The following is a 6,101-nucleotide window of genomic DNA, read 5'->3' on the forward strand; positions in this document are numbered from 1 at the left end:
GAGAGGAAAATATTGTATGAAGGATGGAGTGAGTAATCCACTGTATCAGATGCTGTTGTAAGTTTTAATAACTGCATAAAAGCATATATTAAGTTTGGGAACATGAAATTTATTGGTGGCCTTATAAGATTAATATGAATTAAAGATGTTGGAGATTTAAGCCAGAAAAAGTAAGTTCAAGACTGAACTTGAGATGAAGTAGGAGCAATATAGAAAACACTTAATTTTCTTATTCAATGAACATGAGTGAAGAAATGGGGTCCAGACCCTGCTCCCCATGCCCAGTGTGGAGCCAACGTAGAGAGACATAGAGGTGGGCCACATGGCGGACACACGCTTTTCTGGAGCTGATATGTTCTCCCTCTTGGCATGTTCTCCACTGGCATGTGAGCATGGCTGGGCCAGGGAGGAAGGAAAGGAGTCAGCAGGGACTGAGAAGTGGCTGCAGTCCGAGGTTGCATCCAGAACCTGGAGTTGAAGGGGCTGAAGTATTAGGGCGAGAATGATCATTTGACCTGAAGAAGCTCAGACCTCAGGCTCATGGAGATGACCCAGAGAGTAGACAATGTCCAGTTCCTGCCCTTTTTCACCCGGGATGTCAACAACCTGAGCTGGCTGAGTTACCGGACCTCAAAGGGAGCTGGGGCCCTGATCATCTGCAACATTATGGGCACTGTGCTTCAGACCACAGTGTCTTGGTGTGCCTGTACTACTGCCTTCTTCAGAGGGCTGCACTCCTACAGGCTACAAGCCCTGCTGGGGGGTCCTTCCCCTGGGTTCTGGCTACTTTTTGCTCCTGATGTCTAACATTGAGTCCAGGCTTCAGCAGCTGGGCCTCTTCTGCAGTATTTCCACCATTAGTATGTACCTCTCACCATTGGTTGACTTGGCCCAAGTTATTCAGACTAAATCGACCTAGCATCTGTTTCTCACTGATTGTTGCCACCCTCTAAACCTCTTCCTCCTGGACTCTATGTGGATTTCCACTCAGAGATCCCTGTATCATGGTGGCCAACATTCCAGAAATCCTCATCAGCTTCATTTAGCCTCTAGCTTTTCTGAAAGTGCCATCAGGAGCAAGATAGGAACTTTCAGCTCCTACAAACTGGAAGCAGTTCATGTGGCCATGGGATGGACACCTTAATGCCAATGTGTTACCAAAAAGGTTCAAACCATCAGTTCAAACCAGCCTATTTCATCTGTTCCTGCTGACCAGCTACACGGATGCCATGGATTGTGGAAAAGAAAAAGAGAAAACTTTGAGAATCTGAGGACCAAATAAACAAATTCAGTTGGAAGATTGGATGCAACTTGGAAAATGAAGCACTTATTTTTTAGAGATTATATATATTTTTTAATTTTGGAGGTTGGGGTGAAATCTTTAGAATGTAGCTTAAAATAACCTGATCCCCACCCCTGTCCTTCAAGGCTCATTCCCTATCCAGTGATTCTCAACCTTCCTGGTTTGATGAAGGGTAGATGCATACTGCCTGATCTAGAGTTATTCTTGGACTGGTAAGGCTGGCTCAGAAAAGTATCTAAAAGAATCAAAGCAATCTAGGAAAGACCTCCAAAGGCCTTTAAAAGAACAGAACTTGGATGTTATAAAGAAGAATGTAAGTTAGGCTTCAAGAAGTAATTCCTGACAAGGTTAAAAGGATTAGAAAAATAAAACATTTCTGTCCTGGTATATATATATATATATATATATATATAAAATAAAATATATATATATATTTTTTTAATTGATGTTCAAGTACAGTTTTCTGTTTTTCACTCCCACCCCAGCCCCCAGTGCTCCCCACCTCCCTCCCATTTTCACCCCCCTTAGTTGTTGTCTATGTGTCCTTTATACTACTCCCTGTAAATCCTTCCCCTTTTCCCCTGAAATTCTCTCTGTCCTGGTAGATCTTGAAAATGGGTCTTTGCCTCTTCTGGAGCGAAAAGGAGGAATACCATCAGGATGCAAAGACAAAGGCTCAGGTAACCTTAGGAAGGTGGCCTGTCTGCTTCTCACTTCTTGACAGTTGGTACAGACACAATCTCCAATTCCCGTTTGCCATTAAAAGAGGAAAAGAAAGGAGGAGGAGGAGGAGAAAAGAAAAAGAACCCAGAGAAGCAATCAAAGTTCTTTAGAAAACAAAAATGATGGAGATCTATAATTCAAGAGGAGGGTTTGGTATTTTGTAGGAGCACAAAGTTTTCTTCAGGTATAACTATAGGAAAGGAGAAGTTACATGCAGACAACTGATAGGACTGAAAAATTAGTAATAGGAAAATGAGGATTTCACATCTGGTTTTGATAAAGTTATCAGTAAGAGTGAAGCTAAGAAAATTACAAGGAACTCTTTTTTTTAAAAAGTGGCATAAAATCACAATTTGAGTCACTAGAGAAAAAAATTAGAAGGAAAGATAGGGAATTACTCAGTGCCCTGGAGTACAAAGAGGTTATTCAAAGTTATTGTTCATAATTTGTAAGGAAAATGAGGTACATAATTACTTGCTAGTTAGTTTCTCAGGTTCCTCAGAATACTTTGGGTCACGAGTAAGACAAAGTGCAAAATCAACCAATAAGGGAGATTTATTTTCTCAAGGTAAAAATTTTAAAAAATCCTAGCATAGCATCATTCCAGAGTTGGTTGAGTCGATGGTTCACAGTAATCCAAGTTCATGAAACTGTCTCTTGGCTATTCTTGAAGTTAGGAGTAACTCTCCTAATTGATGCAAAATAGCCACTATAGTTTTAGTAGCAGGTGTAGACATCTAGCCAAAGACAATAGACCGTAACACCATTATCTCTTTGTAAGTGTGAAGAAACTTATTCTAGAAGCCACTTCCCAGAAAATGGAATGGCAAAGCATGGTGGGCTTAGTGTAAGCAGAATCTACATCTGGGGTTGAGTCAGCCTCCCCTGTATTGCCTGGCATGGCTATAAGGAAATAAATAAATAATAATAATAATAATAATAATAATAATAGAATTTTGTCTGAAAGGAAATGGGGAGTGACTTTTGTGTAGACATTAAACTATTTATGTTACAGTTGACTGGAACTGGATTTAAGTTTTGCCAAATGAGTGCAAAAGAAAGAATAGAAGACAAGACATTTAGGAGTGTTTTCAAATGAAATCATAATCATAATAATATATAATTTAACAATGGAATTTAAGAGAAATGAAAGCATAATAATCTTGATGGATTGTGAGAAGATGAAAAGATCAATGGGTTGATCATCTTCAATAAATCAAAGTATCACAGAATTAATGGGGATATTATTAAAAATAATCTTTCCGGATGGAAAATGGTTTGGAGTTGTGAGGTATTTGAAATTGTGATTGTGAAGATAGTCCACTTTGTGGTATTAATTCTGGTTAATTTTTAATATTCCTCTTATTATGATGAGATGTGGTTTTTAAAAATTGGTCATAGGGCCCAAGACCATTTTTTCAATAGGCTACCAAAATTGGTCTTGAAGACACCTTTCAACTCTTACAGAGTAGAGATCATTTTCAAAATGCAGTTAAGATTTTTCAGGTGTCTCAGTTAATAATAGTGGGAAAAATACATATTTTATGAGAATTCTAAAAAGGATATAAGATACTTAATATATAGAATATATGAAAAATGTTTACCTATGTAGACATAAAAGTATAGTGTATAAATAAATCACCATGGACTTAATGGACCCATTGTAGTTTGTCACCAATACAATCCCTTTAAAATATAGACAGTAGGTAGAAAATGGGGGCAGGGCAAGAATAGTATGGGAAATATAGAATCCAAAGAACTTGTGACACATGGACATGAACTAAAGGGGGGGTGGGGGAGGGGGTGTGCAGGGTGGAGGGGAATGAAGGAGGGGAAATAGACAACTGTAATGGAATAATCAATAAAACATATTTTTAAGTGATTTTAAAAACATAGAAGTAATTATACAAAATTTGTTATTAATTAAAGAGAATTAGAAATAGTGAGGATATTTGATGCGTTAGTTACCAGGAGGAGACCTCCAATGAACTGCATTTCTTAGTGGAGATCCACATTTTGTTTTCTATCCACTTCTTTTGTCTTTGTAGCCCAGTCGCCTTTGGCCCTCAGCATGCTTCCCTGCAGAGTGAAGGCGGCCAGAATCCACAGTACAGCTATGTCTGACCATCAAAGCTGAGGGACTCATGTGCTTTAAGTTCATCTTTCCATGGTTAACAGGCCCCGTTTTATGAAAAAATATCTGTTGGCTGAGCATGTTCGTAAACATAGTTGCCCCCTACTTGGAGGTTTGCTTTTCTTCATCCTCATCATCTAAAAAGCTTTAAAAAACTATTACTGTCTCTAAAGCTTAGGGAAAAGGCAGCCTCATTGGGTAGGCCATCTTGTGTATGTTGGTTAAATTATATACCAAGATACATTAATTATTTATGAACTTTGGATTTTTAAAATGCTTCACTTTGAACAAAAATATTCATTTCTACTCCCACTGTCCGTAGACTTAAAAAGGAAAAGAGTGAGTAAATGGCATAGGAAAATTAAAGCAAGGATAGATCTAAAACACAAGAAAATTTTAATGGGTAGTTTCATAACAAAATAATAAATAAAGAATAAAGTATTTATATAAAGTAAAGGATAGGTTTTCTGAAATTAACCTTGTCATTTTTTATACTTACATAATTGATTTTATTACTTTTACTTTAGGAAATTTCAAAAATTCAATTCATTAGTGATTAAATGATCACTTATTACATGAAGAACAGAAAGATGATGCATTGGGAAATAAAAACAATGTTATTTTTTTAGCCCTCAAAGAGCTTAGATTACATACAGTGTTCTAAAAGCAATGGTGTCCAGTAAGTTTTTAGTTGCATAAATCCTGTAGGTTTTGTTGCAAAGTATCTTTTTAATACATAGTTCACAACAGCAATTTCTAAATTATTTTTTTCTAAACATACACAATCAAAAAGCCATTATCAAAGATTCAAACTCAGAAAAACTAGCCAAAATGTACAAGACTAACACCAGATGCCATCTTTGTATTTGGGTTTAGAATCCATTTTGGTGGTGGCAAGACAACTAAATTTGGCACAATATACATGAAGAAAAATGAACCTAAACAGACTTGCAAGACACGGCCTGTATGAGAAGACAACTTCAAGAAAATAGGCATGCAGGAATAGCATGAGGTAGTCAGGGGGACTGCAAAGGCTAGGTTTGGAACTGGCAAAAGTGAGCTGGAGATTAGACAACAGAAGGAGTAAAGATTCTCCAGTAACTCTATCTGTGGTGGTTGTGCAGATGTTCAGGAAAGGATTAATAAACTAGAAACTTTATGCAAAACATATTAAAATTAAATTAAAAATAAAAACTCTGATACCATTTCTAGGGGGATCTTAGCCAACTGCAGCTGGTATTTCCCAGGGAAGACACAGTTCCTACTTCACATTTTTCTGGGGACTCCAGTTACACAGGCACACGCCGTCAGCTAACACGGAGGCACCTGGATGACAGCTCTTTTCAATCCCTTCCTTATCTGACACCTGGAGAAGGCCTCCCTCCTTGCTGCCTCCTTTATCAGCACCTGTCTAAGGTGGGCCCACCTGCTAAGGAAGGGAGGGCAGCCTGGGGCAGAAACAGCTCCATTCACTTTTATAGTGGCCGCCTGTGTGACAGGTGCTACTGCGTTCCCAGTTACGGTGATGACATACAGTTCCTTTTAAAAATATATTTATTTATTTATTATTTAAAAATTTTTTCATCACCGTTTATCCCCCATACCCTTCTGCACCACAACCCACACTCTCTGCCCCCTGCAGTCATCACACTGTTGTCTGTGTTCATGAGTCACAAATAAAAATATTTAAATAAATAGACCAAAGTAAAAAGGCGAAAATAAAAACAATGCAAACTCATTCTTTTTTGGTTCTACACTCCATTGCTCTCATTTACCTCATATTTCTCTTAGACTTTTTTTAAAGAATATACATGTCATTGGCATATTTCTACTGATTTTTTAATCAATTTATTTCTTTTATATTCATTGGTGTTTTCATATCACCACCAAGTTAGTACCCTTTACACATTTCATTAATGTGCTGATCTGTCAGGTCATTAA

At 37.6% G+C, this 6,101-nt stretch overlaps 1 pseudogene; it reads left to right on the top strand.

Annotated features, from left to right (window-relative positions):
* Window positions 1–540: 540 nt before the first annotated feature.
* Window positions 541–1,212, top strand: LOC119055593 (sugar transporter SWEET1-like; annotated as a pseudogene).
* The last annotated feature ends 4,889 nt before the right edge of the window (window positions 1,213–6,101 follow it).

This window comes from Artibeus jamaicensis, unplaced genomic scaffold (assembly GCF_021234435.1).
Source record: "Artibeus jamaicensis isolate MK-2021 breed Jamaican fruit bat unplaced genomic scaffold, CSHL_Jam_final contig_3214, whole genome shotgun sequence".
Lineage (NCBI taxonomy): Eukaryota > Metazoa > Chordata > Mammalia > Chiroptera > Phyllostomidae > Artibeus > Artibeus jamaicensis.